General features: G+C 37.7%; 1 long non-coding RNA gene across 2 annotated transcripts in view; it reads left to right on the top strand.

Moving 5' to 3' along the window:
• The window catches only part of LOC116492957, a 196265-nt gene extending 177925 nt beyond the window's left edge, over positions 1-18340 (top strand). For both annotated transcript variants that reach the window (XR_004253700.1, XR_004253701.1), the window contains exon 4: positions 17863-18340. This is a non-coding gene — a long non-coding RNA (uncharacterized LOC116492957). The remainder of the gene's footprint in view (positions 1-17862) is intronic.
• Positions 18341-19374: the final 1034 nt, after the last annotated feature.

Below are 19374 nucleotides of genomic sequence, written 5' to 3'. Positions count from 1 at the left end.
AATTCTGAGAGAAAATTTTAAACAGTAAGATTCAGTTCCTGTAAGCATTGCTCTGAGGCTATAATTCAAGAAGGTAATCTGTGAGGTTCCAACAGGAATCTGTGGATAAGACACAGAGGGTCATGATCACCAGTAATGCTGAGTGCATTATTTAGGATGGCATAAGAAATAAAAATACTGTAGAGGTAAGACGTAGAATGAGAGTTTGAAACATGTCTACATCAGCAAGTCACATGGTGCATTAGAAACAGATCAATAGCTTGAAGCAATCAATGCTGAGGCCCCTGTAGGTATGCAAGCTTGGGGTTTCACTTCGGACTAGATTCAGCCTGAGCCTCTGGACAGAAAGCGCTCCCCACATGTGACTAGAAGCTTTCCAAAGACCTGTAATTGTTTCAGATCTGTGTGTGTTGAGTGTTTTTGGTGTGAACCTGGAGCGGGACTTCCACTTTGTTTCTTCAAAAACGAGTTTAGTTCATGAGCACCAAACCTGCTCTGCAAGCTGAAAACAAAAACAAAAAACAAACAAAAACAAAACACACACACACAACTTGTAGAAGTTGTTTCAAAACTGCAGTGTTGCTCAAAATCCATTTGTTAAATGAATTTATCAGAATGAACTATACTGGGCTAAATCCATTGCCTTTGAAGTGGATGGTAAGGCTCCAGCTGATGTAAATGAGAGTAGAATTGGGCCAGCCATGATCACTTATGGGAAATCAAAATCTAGGATAGAGAAAAGGTGAAGATCAACTTTGCAAAAATACAGAAATAGTTTGAGTGTAATTCCACTGATGATACCTGTGTGCTTTAGTAGGAGTAGCATGGCTCAACTGTAGGGCAAATGTCACTTAAATCATTGTAGTAAATTTTAACCCCAAGCCACTGCTTGTCAGCTGGCAGGATGCAGCTGTAGTGCAGCTCTAGCTGCAGCACAGCACTTCTGCCTCTGTGCATTTTGCATATACCTACAAAATGTTACAGGTAGTGGCACATTTTATAAACCCTTTTCCTCCAGCAACATTGCACTCCTTGTGTTGTTCTTCAGACCTTTTTGGCAACTTGTGGGTGAGGTCAAATTGTTCAAAAGGAAATACCTTCCAATTTGTAACACTGAGATATGAAATAGCTTAATTGAAAGTGGACCGAAAGACTTCAAACAAATTGATACATCAACAATATTACTCTACTTCTTTGCGTGCCATCTGTGATAATGGTGTTCCGATCTCTAGAGGATGCTCTCTGTCATATGCATATCTGTTTTTTTTCCTGTATCATGAATAGCAATGCTGCTCCAAAGAATGTGGTTTTGCTAGCCAGTCCTGTGGTGCTGAGGACTTTAAATCCTATTCAGTCACTGATTTGTTCATTATTTGCTTTTCCTGTGTTTGGACAGAGTGTTTCTAATCTGTTCAGGAATAGCAGACATGCAGAAGTTGTATATCACTGGAGTCAAAGAAAAAAGGCTGTTTAAGGAGTTTTCTCTATCTGTTTGCTGGGCTTTCAGTCTGGTGCAGGAGTTATCTTATGCAATAGAAGCCTAGCTCTGGTTATAATGCGACTCTGGGAAAAAAATCTGTCAAAAGCAATGACAAATTCACCAGCCTTGCTTATGCAATTAAAATGGCAACTTTGCGTGATTCATGTTTGTTCCTTTCGAAGCAGTGAGATGTTCTGAAAAGCAAAAGCTCATGTCTTTTGGTCCTCTGTCTTCTGTGCATCTCTGATTTGGGTTCTTCTTTATACTGATATAACCCCGGGGATGTTTTAATCATAAGAGAATAAGCGCTTGGCAATTCCGGCATGACTTCCTGTCTCTCTGAACTGCATCCTCAATTATATTAATCTGACTGTTGCCTATTTAAGCATCGTACTACATCTGAATGACAGTGGGGTAAACAGATTCAGCAAATAAGCTGTCGTTCTTGTGTGCTTGCAAGTGGCAGATCAGGTCAACCAGAGAAACAGATAAACAGGAGCATACACACAGATTTTCTTGTGTCAGTGCCTTTGACTGTGATGTAAATGAGGAGCATGAGTACACAGAGTGCTACAGGAATGTTTTTCAGTCTGTTAAAATGAGGTGTACATGCTTTTGGCAGACATAGGAAGACAGTAGGGAATTGCAGGTTTGAAAAATAGTGACGTTTCAATCCTAGATTTATATTATTACTACTTCTGTTTATTTCTACTTCTGTAATTCCTTGCAGGTCACTTGAGTGGCTGTTAAAGAAATGGAAATATCTTGTATATTCTGTGTATATCTACAGATGTAGACTCCCAAGTGCTAAAAATAATTTTTGAAAATGAGAACATTTTTTTTTTTTTTTTTCTTTTTTTGAAAATGGTTATGCTAGAACTTGGTAAGTTTTGTTCCTACAAGAAATTATGAAAAACAAGATAAATATCAGGTTATTAAGGAATACATCTGAGAAAGTATTTTTTGTTCATTTCTAAAGAAGGCAAAACAAGACATGCAAACATATGTGAATAAAGCTATGCTTATTTTAAATACTCACTTATAAAAGCTTTACATTGATTTACCAGCTTTAAATACCTGTAGAATGAGTTGGTGTCTTGTTTAATCCCCATCTTGGCTGAGTTGCTCGCTGAAATCAAGGGCTGACTAGATACTTATTTTGTGATAGCATGTGGGTTAGGTGTATGCAAATCAGAGACCTAGGTAATCTTTTGATTAGTCTTGTTAATTTTCTGAGATAACCTTATATTTTTATTTTTAGAGGTGAATACCATTTAAACACACAAAGCTTGTTGGTGCACTGACAAAAATTTCCTTTTGTTGTTCTAGAGATTGTGCTGAGAGTACTACCCCTCCTATATTTCTGATTTGAAAACAAAATTGAGAGACTGCTTAAAATTATTAAAAGTATGGTAATTTTAATTCTCTGATGTGTGAATTACTTCTGATGGGTCCATTAAACATCAAGAAAAACAAAGCTTTTGTCAGGTGGTGTGAATTTGCTTCTCTTGAATGTATGTGGGACTTGATTAGAATAAAAAATTTGGAAATGACTGGAATATCTTTTTTGTTTATTTGTGGATATCAGGTATTAAATCAGTGCAGGGATTTTGAGTTCAACAGTGTTCTAAGGTCTGTCATGGAAATCCCATTATTTAAGACTCGATTGTGTTAAATTGTTACACCTCATACACAATAAATTGTAGATGGGATTAATCATTTTACTGAGTTTAGCTGCATTACAGGCATGTTCAACACTAGCATTTATATTTGCAGAACCTATGAGAAAAGAGGGGTAATTCCTTGTTACCATTTCTACCCATAGAAGGAGAGATTTAATTTTATTAGTCCATTTGTAAAATGTATCCGCATCTATGATGATGTATGCATTTCTTTTGGAAATCCTTTACTTGTCAAATATTTGTGGATTTGGTGTCATACTAAGAGACTTCACTTTCTAGTAAATCTGTAATGATCACTAGCGATAGGGAGTTTCAAAAGTTTAGCTGACAGGGAGGATTCAGAGATTTATCAGTACCATTTTGGTTTAGAATTGGGAATTGGAAGTATTGTAGTAACTGATTTTCCTGTAGTAACTTTTATTCCTAGAAGAAGTAGGAGCCCAACAAATCAATAAAGCTGTGTACCCTGGTACTAGATGAAGCTTAAAAACTGGGAGTAATCAATCTGTCTTAGCATTTTATGGGGATATTTCTTCCAAATGTCTCAAGACACTTTTTACAAAAATTCCATTTTAGGCATTTATTGATAATCTGGTAGGAAATGAAGGCAAGACTTGATTTCATTCTCAAATAATCACTTTCTAGTCAAAAGCCAGAACAGTCTACGTTGACTCACTTTTGTAGACGTATAACCAACAGACTACACATTTCTTTGCAGAAACTTTTTTTAGATGAAAAAAGGTAAAGAAAAAATATGCTAAAAATGTGCTAAATTTATTAAGATCTCAGTATCCCTAGAGTAATTCTATTTACAAGAACAGTTGTTGGTTTTATTTTTTTAATTTTCAGATCTGGTTGGAATCGGAAGTTTAAGGTATCATTTTTGATGAATGTATAATTAACAACACTCGAATTTAAACAAAATGTTTAAATCTCAAATCATTAATGGTGCATGTTGGCTGAGTATTTGGTAGAAATTATTACACATAAGTTGCATCCCCAACCTGAAAGGACGGCGTTTGGTCAAAAGTATTTGTGAAGTTTACATAGGATATTTAGAAATTAGAATCTTTCATAAAATGGTAGTGCCTGCAGTCTTCTGATGCAGAAAAATAGGGGGTTGTGTTCAGCCCCCTGCTTGTTTTATTTTATTTGAAAAAATTACATAAATACAAATTGACCTAATGCCAACAGCATATAAAAGTGACAAATTAATTACCATTTTTACATCATTTTTTAAATTTATTTTTTATTATAATTTTTCATTGTTAAGTCCAGGTCTTAACACACTATCCATAAAGTTGGCAGCTACTTTATGGTTGTAAAAAACATAGTGGTCAGATTCCAAAGTAGGAGATTTCTCTGAGAATGCTCTCTGTCAGCCGCTTACAAATACACCTTCTCAACTCAATTGTCTCTCCTTGTCCCCATCATGGTGGTTAAGAGATGAGGAGGGAGTTGTTCCCAAAACAGACAAGTAATTTGCTGGAAATAGATTTTGGATCAACACATTTGATTACAAGGAGAAATCAAGCTGCGCTAGTGCACTTTGTGTAACACAGGTCTATGTTCTCTGCAAGAGACACGGTTAAAATCAGCAAACAATCATGCTCTGTAGCAGCTGAGACATCCAGATGGTCTCAGTTTATCCCTCATTAAAACACATTTCAGTGTTCCAATCTTTAGATAAAGATAGGCTTGAATAGCTGTGGCAAGGCCCATATCCTAAAAGAAAGGTCACAATCATTTTATTTAGACAGTTACAGAAAATAAATCTCAAAGCAGGCCAGTGCCTTGTCTGCGTATCAGTTTGCACACTGTTAAGCTAGGCATGTCAGAGAGATCTGTGGAAAAGCCCAGATGCTGGCGATTTCTGCACTGTTTATGTACAAGGGTCTGTTGCCTGTTTTCCACTGGTGGAAGTGGACACCAAAGAGCAGTCACCAACCCTTCCTCCTCTGCACCATTCTGGTGATAGCACAGGACTTGACATGACTGATTTAATTCCTCACAAGTGAAAGCAGCACTGCAGTATAATGGTAAAAGGGAATGCTGCAGCACGTGTACCTTGTGTTGATGGTACTCCAGCAGGCCTGAGAGAGGTGTTACTCCTCCTTGTAAACGGCTTTGTCTTTACCTTGTTCTCCTGCCCTTGAAGGAGGACAAAGAAAAAAAGCAGCTGGAGCAGCCTGGTCCACATGTCAGATGGCCACAGTGTGCCATGATACTCATCTCTGACTTTTCTGGCTTTCCTCATCAGCCAGGGAGGTAATGAGGACCCCACCTGAGCTGCAATTTGAGTATCTGCTGAAGGGCTTTGCTGGATAGGAGTCTGCGTATCCTTTAGCTAATTATGTCATTAATTAATCTATTATCCAGCGATGACCTGCAAGACAGTTGTTGAGAGTATTCATAACCTACATGGAAACTCTTAAACTATTTATCTGCTGTATTTTGATAACTCCCTGTTACTGCTCTGTAGCCCCAGCAAAATGCTTATATAGAATTATACTTCAGGTATTGAGAGAAAATTCACATTTCTTGCTCATTCCCTTGATTTTTCCCATATATGCAGATAGCTAATGCAGTTTAAGAGATGCAGAGTGGGAAGATTAATCTCTCTCTTCCTCCTTGCAGCCCCTGAAGAAGTTACAGCATTATAGTTTCAAAAGAGAACATTTTATTTTTAAGTTGCTATTAATAGAACAGAAAATTAAAAGCTCATCATGGTTAGGATGAGATCCCGATTGAACTTGACAAGGAAGAAGATATTTAATAAAAGTACCAGGCATGATGATGGCTTTAAAATAAATCTGTGTGTTAATAGCTAAATTGTGAGGTGATAATCTGATGGTCTATTTAAAAACGTGCAGGAGGAGGAGGATTTGTAGGAGGATTTTTAGTATGACCCCATAGATAATGTACGGTTGTTCGTATGTCCTGTCCTACTACTTATATTTTTTAGCTAATTGTATGATTTTAAGGTTGGGCAGCAGTGTTCTACATGGCTGTGATCACTTTTTATCCATCAATTGATGTCTGCTGCTGTTTTATCAGCTTATTTTTCTGAGCCACCAGCTAGGATAATGTGCTTCAGGGAAAATTATACCCTACATCAGTGGTTTTGTTACAGCATGTTGTACATTATTGGTAATTTGAATGCACCCAGATAAAAATAGAAAGGTTAAGTAGTTTTCCAAATGTTGCTGCTGTGAAGCAGAAAAAGAGTAGTGTCTGTACCGTACACAGTTTTGAGGGAAGAATGTTTTTTTTTTTTTTTTTTCTTTCAAAACCGCTTGCTAAAATTAATGCTTTCCTTGAAGCTGAATGTAAGGAAGACTTTGCTTCTGAATTTTTGCTCCCAACTCTATTTATTTTCTCTGATCAATTTTTAGGATTAATGACCCTGTTGTGTGTCAGCTTCCATACACACATGTGTGTCTGGAAAGTGCCTTCCCCTGGGCCAGGTGTGGTTTCTGCCGGTTCGGAGGAGCCGCAGTCAGGTGGCAATGATTGCCCTCTGCAGCCTTCTCCTCAATCTGTCAGCCCCAATGCAGTGGTTTTCGTTTCTTCCATTATTTTTCTTCTACCGGTGTTAAATGTTTCTCATTTTTTTCTCAGCTGTTCTCAGGAGAAAGGACCAATGCCATTTTTGTGGCTGTACATATATATTATTTGTGTAAAACTAATTTGTCATTTATTTTTCAAAACGGCATTTTGATTCCCTGTGTAAGAATAATCTGTGCAGAGACCATTTAGCAAAAAATTCGCATTATGATGGAGTTGACTGATATACTTTTAATCCTTAGTGAATGCCCTATTTAAAATCACTGCAGAACATCACTGTGTGTCTTTCAGCTAATGCCCACTGAGATTTAAAACCTCCTTTTTGGATGCTCTCTTTTGCTCTCTTTCTTAAGAGTGACCTTGGCTGACGGTTCCTATTGTGCAACCGAGTCCTTGCGGGGATTTTTTTTTTCCTCTTGTCCTTTCACATGGCTTTATGTGGTGCTGACTTCTCTCTCCAGTAGCTCTGCTTCTATTTTGTTGTGGTTAAGATGTTCATAGTTACAAATTGCTGTGGAGAACAAATGTTTATATTTGATTTTCTTATTGATTACAAATTTCTTTGAAGATGTTAGATTCTGTCTTTATGTCAACACTTCCCTTTCTTCTCCCCTGATTAAAGAGCCAAATAATCACATCCGTTTTCTTGTCAGGTGATAGAAATAAGCACACAAATGACTGGCTATGCAGGGGAGGAAAAAGCAGGGGCTCTTGACCTTATTTGCAGACAGGAGGATGGACTGGGGGCTTACTCAGTCTTTTTCAGCTCTATTGTCTGTGCTCCTAAAGAACTAGGAAAGGAATCTAGCCAAATCTTGCTTTTAGGTGTAGTTTATTTTTCTAATTTTATTTTACCTGCAAAATCTGTGTGTGCTCAAGGTTGAGGACATTTGCATTTGAATCTGGGAATTTGAAGGCTTGGATCTGTATTCAGGAGCAACCATAGGTAACTTCCCCTCTTTAAAGAAAAATGTTATGTGACTGTAAAAACTATTTCTGTGGATTTTTTTTTTTTTTTGAGTACAATAGAAACATCTTATTGAAGAAAGAAAGCTTTTGCTTTTTGCCATCAAACTTGTTTTCTATAAGATGTAGCATAGCTAAAGGATTATTTTTCTCATATTTGTATAATTATGCATTGAGAGTTCAGTGGCAGAAACAAGATTTAAACAGATTTTAAGTTTATTGGGGACCTAATTCTAATACATGTACTAGGACTGATAAAATCCTGGTAGCCTCATTTTCTAGTAATTCAGAACCTTTTAAAGTTAGATCTTAAATTTGTTATCCTTTCACAAGCTGCCCTTGAATTCTGAGGATGAATTTAAGAGCAATCTGAAATTTAAGGAAAGTTTTTATAACTTTCTGTGTGTGTGTGTGTGCAGTTTTTACTCATCGGTAGTCTACTGCTGGGAAGTAGTGGCATCATGTTTGAGTGGTATGTGGTTGGAGTAGAGCAGTTGGTCATTCTGTGACTGGCATCTATGGGATATCTGAGTCCTGTTCAATGATATGTGATGTCTAAAATAAGCTATTTATATAAAAAGCCCACCTACCAAAAGGAAGATACTTACGATGGCTGATGTTCTTCTACTGCATGTAACACTTCCAAGGTTCTAGCCAAAGAAGTTGAAATGGTCTCATGCCTTCAAATATGCAGGGAACAAAAAAAAAGTCTGCCTCCAGTGGCCCTTATAGCACCAAACACAGCTAGTAATTATAATTTGGTCTCTCTGCTCTCATTTTAGAGAACTGTATCCAATGTCAAGGATAAAATAGACAGATATTATATAAAAATATATATATATATTGTCTTTCTAAAAGACAAAGGTACTAAATTGTTTTTACTCTAAACAAAAGTAATATATATATATTTGTTCAGAAAAATGGATTATAGTGTGCATTTTTCTCTTCTAGCCACTGTAAGAAGAGGGCATATGAAAAAATGTGTGTTCCAGTTCTCGTCACACACACACACACATATATATATATATGTATACGTTCACTCTTTAAATAACAGTGTATTTATAACAACTGTTTTTTAAAAAACAGTTGATTTTTTTTTTTTCTGTTCTTCATTATTCTGCTTGTAGTTTGTTTGCATGGAAGCTGTTTTTTGTGAATTTCATTCATGATCAAAGGTGCCACACTAAAACCTTTGGTTTTATAAATGGCTTTTATGGCTTTATATCTTTACTCGATTGTGTTATAAGATACTTGTTAGTGTTATAAGATACCTCTGATAGGTAACCAAGGGGGGAGAAGATAGGGCTGCAGATGCAGGCTGCAGGATAAGTTTGATGGGTTTTAGTTTGTTTATTTTTTCCTGGGCCAGCTGTTTCCCACAGAGGTCTGAATCATACTCTAGCATTTCATTTGCTGTAAAGTCATCTGCCAACTTCTGACTGACAGTAATGATTCTGACTTCAGCTGCCACTATGATTTCTTGTACTCCACACTGGCTGGCCCTGCTGCTAGCAAGAGGATTTTTTCTTTTTTCTTGAGTAACACTTGAAAAGTGTTAATACCCCCCAAAAAGTGTTAACACACAAAAAAATGTTTTTCTCCATTGCTCTTGGTTTTGAAGTCACTCAGGTAAAATATTTTTTATATAAGGCTGAAATAAAGTGTGACTGGCTAAATACAGCAATCTGATTCTGTTTTGGCAAGGTCACGCTGTAGCTCTCCCGTCTTTTGGCTATGGTTTGTTAATATACTTGGATTCTCTTTACTTTTCAAGAGTGATGTGGCCAAGTGTAGTCAACTAGTCAACCAATCCTTTTTGCTGCTAATTTATGTGATGTATGCTGACAGAAGAAGAAGAAAAAAACAGCATAGCAATTTTTTTTTTTTCCTTTGGGTTGCTATGTGGAATTGAAAACGTTTTTCTTAGGATTGAGTGTCACATCTGACCATGGTATAGTAGTTTGGAATTAAATGGTAAAATCTGAAAGGTCTTTTGCATAAAGTAAGTGTTTGGATTTAACCTTGTACGTGGATTGTATGTGTTGCAAACTATTTCCAGGAGGTTTTAGAAGAAACTCTTTTAATTAATAAGCAATCACCCATACCGGGAAAGCTGCTATTTAAACAGATGTAAAATAGCTGTCTCTGGGACTTTCACATGCTGGATGTAACTCCTGTCTTTCCTTTACTAAGCACTAACTTTTCATCAGGTACAGAAAACCATTGACCTGTATATCATGACCTTTCTGCTGACGTCTGTTCAGGTTTTATTCTGGTTTTGTCATTGCAATTTGAGCTGATGTAAAGAAATGCCAATTGACCAAGCAAGATTTGATTTGGGCCCTAGAACCTCCTGAGTCCAGAACGGGAATGACAAAACACCTTTTGCTGCAGCTGGCTGATCACGTTTTCCTCAGTTTTTAGTTTCTGTTATCCTGTGGGTCCATCCCTTATGAAAACTGATTGCTTTTTAGTAACAGTAATCAATCAAAATTATATCATACATGACACTAATGAGTGCTGCTTCCTGGGATGTGTGAATGTGTTTTCTTGCTTCCAACTAAAGCAGGAAGAGGCCTTAATTTATCTCCAGCTTATTTAAAAATAAAATATATTTCTGCATTTGAGACTACAGTTGTGACAAAATGCTGACCAATACTGGAAATATTTCTGTCCCCTCTTAAAAACTCTCCAAACAAGTTGTAGGTTGGTGCAGTCCTGAGGTGGGTGTCCAGAGGGTCGCCATGTGCTGGCAGCAGGATAGCTGTTGGACTCCGTCCTCTGGAGCCTACAGGCTGAAGGACAGCCTGTAGGAATTGTATAATACTAAGATTAAAAGACTGAAGGATGATTCGGTCACGTGCAAGATTTGCTTTATTATTTTCAATTTTTAAGATTAAAAAGTCTCTGTAAAACATTGCTCAAAAGTTTGAGAAAGGAATGTAAAATGAGGTTCAGATGTTACTGAGAACAGCAGAGGTTTTTACCATAGTACTTGACCTAGTCTTAAGGTATGAAGATTAGATAGGGAGGCCATTTAATCAGCTATTGTTTTCAGTGCATTTGATTTTGATATTTTTTCCAGATCTCTTTTATTTAATGGTAGTCTGAATATGCTTAGCTTTTTGTCCAGCTGTGTTTTAGATTAAATTGATAATATAGTTTGGAAGCTGGCCTTCTTTGGAGAAACTATGCTGTGTTAGTTTCTGTACAAATCAATGCAGCTATAGATGAAAACATGCATTTTCTAAAGCTTACGGAGGTGTAGAATGGGTCTTTGGAGTTGTACTTCTGGCACTGAACAAAGAGTATGAATGTGCATTGCACGGGAAGACAGTGAATAAAGGAAACCCAATAACCACTTTGCAATGCGGAATTAGAGCCTTGGGGGAGAATAAATAGCTAATGAAAAATAACCTTTAATTTTATCACTGAAAGCAAATAAAATAAATCCCCACTAGTATCAGCAAGAAACAGGGTGCTTAAACTTGTGGCCAGTACAGACTTTTCTAGAAAACTTCTTTGCATAGGAAATTATTTCCCCCCATTAAGCATCACTAATGATGTGTAGGGCTCTACACCAGTGGGAGCACTGGCTGTTGGTGAGTCCTCTGGTCCCATGCAGCAGTGCCTGTGGTCAGCAGGTGTTGGTGGTTTTGCATAGCCATGCCAGGAGTATTTTGCCACTCAGCCTAGTGCTCAGTGATGAGGGATAATAAACATGGTTCCTTCTTGCAGTCAGCCTGCTAACAGCATTCATAAACAGTGGAATTCTGGCGTCAGTGAAGGAAGGATTTCATCTGCAGGGTCTGATCCAATCCCCCAGAAGTCGTTGATAGAGTAATTTCATTGACTTTAATGGGACTGAATTGATTCCTTTAATAGTATTTTTCTTCCTGTCAGTAGTTCATTTGGCTTTGCTGCAACCATTTACATGAGTAATGGCAGAAAACAGACTTTGTGTCAAATTGTAGACTGAATAACTGCATGCTATAACAGGGCACTAGAGGTAGTTTTATTTCACAATTGTTTTAACTTTTCCCTCAGCATATTGGTACAGCACAGAAGAAAAAAAAAAAAAAAAAAAAAAAGCAAATTTTTGTAAGCATTTGATTCTGCTTGGTAGAGGTCCTAAGTAAATAGACTTATTGTTTAACTGAAACTAATGACCTTTTGTGCTCCTTTAAATAAAGATTTATTTTGTGACCGTGTCTCTTTTGCCTTCAAATAATCAGCAGTATCATACAGTAGACAGGAAATCATTTTTCTTTATCCTACCTGATTGCAACATTTGTACAAGCTTACTGGAGGCATGGATTCATACTGAAAGGACTGAAATAATTTAGGGGCTGTAATGATATTTGTTAGATAGTTGTCTGCGATTTAAAAAGGCTCTTATTTTTTTATTTAACTTTGTTGTCATTATGTCATATTAGCAGGGGAATTCTAAATGAAACATTGTAGAAGAGATTCCAATGTTTTGTAGTTGGAACATACAAATGTCTCTCAGTCCTGGATGTTCATTGCGAATGAGTTATTTACCTCTTTTCTTAACTTAAGGCAACATGAAATTCTTTAGCGATTAAGTTAGGATATTTTCAGACAGCACGTAGCTGCAAAGTTCAATTCCTTTCTTCATCTTCTCCTTGCTTGCAGATATTAAATAAAAAATTCACTCTTTTGAAGGTGCCAGCCTGCTTTTATTCAAATAATAGTTTTCCTTAGGTTCTGCTGCATCTTGTACATTCCTGATAATTAAATTTCAAAATCACTTTTTAAGAGAGTATGGGTTTGAGCATGTTTGATGCATTTGAATAGTTTCACTGGCTGCTTGGATAAACAAGCCATTTCTCATTCTTGTCTGTGAAGATTATTTTCACAAATAGATGAGCATTTTGTCTTTGACATTATGAGAAGAGCAATAAATTGTAAGAGGTGATGCAACTGGGCCACAGCTGGATTTACTTCACTCACCTGGAGACTTGTGTGGAGCAGGGTAGGGTTTTCTTTCTCAGCTCTTTCCAGCTTGCAGAAGGTTGCCATTGAGTCTTGCATCTTCCCCAGCACGGTGTCTGCCTGTTGCTGGTTTTATCCAGCACATGCTGTACATTGAGGTCTGAGGTTTTGAAAAAACTCAGCCCATTTTGCTTAGATTCCAGGGAAAATTCCTTTAATTCTGCTTCCAGTTCTATTTTATCAAGGAATGATATCTCTAATAGAACGGATATTGAGAAATCTGACTAAATACCTAGCACTCAGTAAAATGTGACATATCCAGCATTTTTTTTTCTTCTTGCTTTGGGAGGTCTCTGCATGTCCCAAGGGAGCAACTAGCATTGTATCTTTAGCCAAATAATAATCCTAGAGTGACAGTAATGCCACAAATTACAGGTTGGGAACTACTAACCCCTCTCAGTATCATTTGGGGGGAACCAGATCAGTATGCCTTCTTCCCAACTGCACAATGAGTGAATGGCACCGTGGTTTCCTGATCTCTCTGCTCTGGCTGTTCCTCTGCCAACCCATGAAGAAGCGATTACTTCTTCATCCTTCCTCTTGTAAGTGCAGGTAATTCCTTCATCGTCATTTTTCTTAGATCAGTCAGTATATCCTTAGATTAATAATTTAGAGAAAACAGACCAATTATGAATGTAGCCTGAATTTTTGGAGTTGTCATGATGTCAAGGTGTTTTGCCCAGACCTTCAAGGACTGTGAAATGCAGGTTTTGTGATTCTAATCTCATGAAACTAAGGAGCTGGTTTGTTACTTTACTACTATTTTTTTCTGCTAATAAACATCCAAATGAAATCAGATATCAGAATACATGGTGGTGATATCTGCTTAGAAATCATTCTAATACTGTAAAAATATTTACAGGCTTCCAAGATGAGACTTTTCCTGATCAGAGAAATCAAAGTATAGTTTTCCCAGCAGGCTTGCAGTTAGTTCTTCCAAATTGCTTCTGTTTTAATTGGCATGCATTTCCTTTAAGCAGCTAGAAGATGAAAAATATTTGACTTGGGCTCTACAGGAATGGAAGCCTGTTTCCCAAGATACAGGCACCTGGGAGAAGAGAGACTGTAGTTTGTAGTGCACTTGTACAACAAAAATCCACAACATCTTGGAACATAACTTATAACAAGGTGACGACTTGTATTCTGACCACTTAATGAGGAAAAATAAGCGTAGTATTTTACTCAGGCTTTCAAGAATGTGAAGTCTTTTGGTACCTGAAATGCATCTAAGTGGGAAACTTTCATCTTTATTTCCTTTTTTCACAGTTGTTGCCAAACTATGCTTTAGGAAAATTTTAGCTAAATTTCTTGTTCCTAAAGCTTGTTTCAGAAGCATTGGTAAGAAAAAAGAAAGAACCACATGACTGGCAACATCACAATGTCTGTGAAATTAGTTTTTCAATGACTGGAGATTTTTATTTCTCTCCTGTTGAAACCAATCCTCTGTAGAGAAGTTCTCTACAGACTGTTGCCACTGGGAATGGTGAGACCAAATACATACAACTGGGGAGGAAATCACTGTGTGCTAGAATGATGTCAAAAGCTGTGCTCCCTGACTTCTGGGAGGTGGCTCTATGTGGCCTGGGATGCAATTGCTTATAAATTAGTGCCATTGAAGATGGCACTGTAGAAAACTGTAGATGACGGTCTTTGGGTTTGAAGAGATTGAGTAGGCCTTGGGCTAGAGGTTGACAAGTTTTCTTGTGGAGGCTCTGAGGGAACGTAGGTCTCCTCTGAGCAAGAAAGAAGACGCACATGCACTGCCTGGTTACTTCCCACCTCCAGTGCACTTTCTGCTGCTGAAACATGCAGCTTGCTTGAACTTACTGCCATCCGACGATGTAGATGTCATTCCCATTTCATTCCCCACGCAGCTTAGACCATAGTGGGGTGGATTACTTTCAAGTGGCATTGGATGTCTTTTTGTGAACTACTTATGCAGATGTGCCGTATAACCAGTGCAAGTAGGCACCCCTGGCATGAAATTCAATTCACCTAATTTAGACATCTGTGTTAGAAAGAGATCAGACTCAGTTTAGAAGTGCCTGTTTCTCTTTGCAGTGCGTCTGGATCCGTACCTCCTCTGAGGCAAAATAACAGCTGTCTGTTATTTAATCTGAGTTGAATCAGTGAGGGTTTTTCTCTGATACTATTCCTGAATAACGTGAGTTGTTCATTTTGATTGAAAATGTACAGGTATCACCTGATTGTTTTAAATCAGTGTTGGTAGTTCACCTGTACTTCATTCACATTGTGAAAATATCAAGGTTTTGGGAGTGCATTGTAAAATAATTCCCTCATGTCCTCCCTGCCAAACAGCAAACAGAAGACTCTGTCTAAACCTGGTGCAGTAGTTGGATTTCTTGTAGAAGAGATTGTAAATTTCACTCACTTGTAGTTTTTTTAATCTATTCAGATGACATAAATCCTGTAACCCAACTGATGGGGGAGTATCACCATATACCAGTCTCAATTTTCTATTTCTCAGCTTTTGTTATAAGAATATTAACCACTCGGTGGCCATGTGGTTGTGTCAGTTATGTTAACCTGGTATGCAATCTGGCAAGATTCCAAAGGACTTTTCATAAGAGAGATTCAAGGATCGAATGAAGCTGGCATATCTTGTTCCACAGGATTAGAGAAGTGCATTATCAGTGAATAACGTTAGTCATGCTTTGTGCTTTCTATATATTGCCATCTGCCATTCAAAAATGTGAGATGGTTTTTCCCTAGTGCCATAGCATTAGGTGAATCATGAAGAGCAGAAACTCTAAGGGATTTGTTATTAAAGCACTGAAGGAAGAACAACCTTCATATTTGTTGTTTATTGATTAATATTTAATTGAAAGCAATATAAACAATTAAGCAGGCAAATGACTCAAGCACATGCTAAAAAGCAACATCAACGTCTTGCTGTGGCTAGCAAATAACAAATGGAATTTCTAGGAATAGAAGCAAAAAAAATTAAGATATAGTGATGGCACAGTGAGTTAAAGAAGATGCTTTGCTTGAGAGTGGTGGAGTCATCCTACAGAAAAACAGTGCAGAAAACATCTTTGATGCCAAGTTCAGTACTTTTTACATCACTGATGAAATCACCAGGGGGTTCTTGTCAGAAAAAGGTAATCATTGTCTTTTTGCTGTGTTGTTCATTTTCTTTTAGTAGAGGAGGATTTGGAAAAAATAATATAGCACCAATAAAGCCCTATGAGTTGTCAGTTAGGCGAACGGTGTATTGTTTTTTGTTGCTGCTTTCTTTGAGTGTTGTGGTTGTTTTAGACAGTGTTCAAGGTCTTTAAGTGTACTTGTCTTTGGAATGGATTGTCTTTTATTTATCTTTATTTATTTTTCCTCCCCACTGGAAATACATAGCAGTCTGTCACATTAGTTATTATTGATGCCACCTTTTGTCACAATATTTTCCTGGGCTTTCTTTGTTATGAAAAAATCTGTTTGCTCTAAGTTATTCTTTCTGCATGGTGTACGTAAGAAGTTACCCTGAAATTAACTGTTACTGTGAACGTTGTCTGGCATGCAAGCATGGAAAGCTGAGTGCTGTTGGTAGGGCAGGATATCTCCTCCTTGCTCTTCCTTGGCAAATAAAGGCCACTTTTTATTACCACTTCCAGTTTTTCTTTATTGCTCACAGTAAGCCATGCTTTGTGCTGAAATTCTTCTCTTCTTGTGAACTTGAAAAGCAATAAGTGAAATGAAAGTTGGCAGTAGTTCGTAGCACTAGAATATCTGCCAATAAATAGGATGGGTGGAAGAAGCATGTAGCAGTTGACTGCTATTTCAACTGCATTCCATAATATTGTAATGAAACATTGGCCTTTCTTCCCCCCTGAAATCTTAGGAATGTTGTGTTGCTATCTGTAAATGGGAGGAGGGGAGAGGTTCAGTATGTCTCCCTGGAGAAGGTGAACTAGTCGTCTCTAAAGCAGATAATGTATTTGTAGGCAACGAGGCCTTAGTGAATGCAGTGGGTTTGATCATTCTACCATGCAGAGTGATGGCAAGGGAGTTAGTGCAGTGGAAATACTAAGCCTGTGTGTTACGGTATGCGGGCAGGAGATCTCAATTACTGCGCAAATGTGGGGCTTGAAACACTTTGGGATCCTCTGTATGTGCACATGATGTGTACTGCAGTACCTAGAAAGTTCAAAATGTGGCAGGTTCATCTGCCAGTGGGCTGGTGGTATGCTCTTTTAAAGACCTTTTTAATCACAAGCAAACTAGGCTGAGGCCTATAGATTAGACAGTGTGCAGGCACTAACCCACTTGAGGCAAAAAAGAAACCTTTAATTGCTGTGAAAACTCTGTGCCAAGTGTAATAGCTGCTTTCAGCAGTATTTAAACCAACTTCATTAGAATATGGGAAGAGGAGATGTGTTTTAAAGGCTGGTTTTAGCAAGTAATCAGCTGTCTCCCAGATGGTCTGAATATGACTTCTCAGGCATAGGCCCGCCCTGAGTTGTGCTGGCAGGTGTGTGTCGGTGGGAGCAGCCCCTGGATCGCCCCAGCTCTGGCCCTTCAGGCCAAGATGATTGAGTTTGTTTTTTTTTTTTTTCCTGGGCTGCGTTTACACCCGCAGAAGGCAATGCTGCAAGATATAATGTATGCAAATGTATTCTGACTTCATAACAGGCGGCTCTAGTTTTTCCACCAGTTTTTCTGTCCTTGTGCGGGAAAACACTTTTGCTGTAACCCGTTATTAAAGCTAATGGTTTAACTGTTTTTTGTTACTCTGTAGCCTTTAAGAGAGTCTGTGTTCTTGTGGGATGAAGGATTGCAGTGGCCATACGAACCAGAGTACACACTCAAGGTGCATCCAGCATGTGGGACTAATCACTTTCTTATTAATATTTATGAACCATCTCATTTAGCAGGTGCTCTTGGGACTTGATTAAAGTAAGCAACACTGCCATTGGTGCTTCAGGTGTAGAGAGCTTTATCTGGTGAGAGCTAGTGGTATCCTTGTCGATGCTCGCTTTGACCACCTGCAGCATTTTACAGAAGACCTGTACAGTGTTTCTCCATAGCTGTTCTTAAATGACAAGTCAAATTGCAATGATAGAATGAATTTGAAATCACCCTTGTAAAGCAGCAGTGCTCACTCTTCTAATGAGCGCCTTCTGTTTGTTCCCAAAGGTCCAGAGGAAGAAATGACCATGTAGATGCTACAGCCTGGGTGCTGCATAATGGGAAGTGGTGAATGGAGTGGAGCTGGTCTGCAGCCTTGAAAGCAGCCAGTCTGTGGACCACCAGTCGGCCAGGGACACTTTGCACACCAGAGGCATTCTCCACACAGCTCACTGGACACGCTGGATTCTTTCTAATTGCTTAGGTTGGGATACGAGATTCCTTTCCTTCAATTTTTAAACAATTTTAAGCTTGTATCAACTATAACGAGTGGAGCAATATAATCAGCAACAATGGGTGACATGACAAATAGCGATTTTTATTCCAAGAACCAAAGAAATGAGGCCAACCATGCAGGAGAATTTGGGTGCACACTGCAAGAACTGCGCTCCCTCATGGAACTTCGAGGAACGGAAGCAGTAGTAAAAATTAAAGAGACATATGGGGAAACAGAGGGGCTCTGCAGACATCTGAAGACATCACCAACAGAAGGTAAGCATATTTTCCTTCAGTTAAATCTGGGGGCTTTGCATAAATGCTCTCCAGAGAGTTAAAGAAAGGCTTCATATAAAGCCTTATCACAGTTCTCATGGTGCTGCCATTATTTCCCAACAAGAAACAAACAAAAAATCTTCAGGGAAAGAAGAAAGCAGTCACCCATTTGTCTAGCTACAGCTATAGCTAGCATGAGAATAAAAGGGCCTGTTTATTCAAACAGGTAAATATATTATTTCTTTAAAATGCAGACAAACATCAGCACCTTTTTCATAGCGTTAAAATGACACTCTAACTTCTACATTTTGGGAGTAAACAGATGCATACTAAGTGCTTCAAAAGTTTCTGGGTATTTAAACCTCTTGAGAATATGAAATGAATGATTGAGATACATGTTGTATTACTTTTTAGATCAATATGTAGTGTATATTTTGTGGTTACTAATCTTGACTTGCTCTATCACCATAGATGATTTTGATCATTACGAACATATTACTATGTCAGTGTTTTAATTAGTTGGGCTTTTTATGTTTATAATTATGCTCCTTAGTTGTGTTTAATAATACCATTCATAATTTCTCAGTATCTATTCTTCTAAGTGCCTCTGGTGTTCTTTACCTGGTCAGCAATCATTGGTCTAGTTTTTTAAAATCGTTGTATTTTCACCTCCAAAGATTATTAGTGTTCTTGGAAGTTATACAATCTTTAAATCTATAATATTTATCTTGTTTTGTAAAGTAGTCAAGATGTTAATTTTAAAATATTTTTTTTTCAAGAAAATAGAAATGTTAGCTTTGTTTCATCCTCTCCTTTTTAAAAATCAATCACTTAGTTACCTTTTCTGTTTAAATGCTATAGAGTCTTGATTTGTTGGTGTAACCATAAACATCTATCCACTGTAAATCCATTGTAGGGTCACATAATGTGATATTATAAATTACACCAGTTGAAGAATCCCAAGGAGCAGCTACCAACACCTAATCTTCATATAAAGATTAAAAGTTTCTTTATGGCCCTGTCCTTGTT

This window comes from Aythya fuligula, chromosome 10 (assembly GCF_009819795.1).
Source record: "Aythya fuligula isolate bAytFul2 chromosome 10, bAytFul2.pri, whole genome shotgun sequence".
Lineage (NCBI taxonomy): Eukaryota > Metazoa > Chordata > Aves > Anseriformes > Anatidae > Aythya > Aythya fuligula.
The sequence above is the reverse complement of the archived record's forward strand: the minus strand, read 5'-3'. Positions and strand labels throughout refer to the sequence as shown.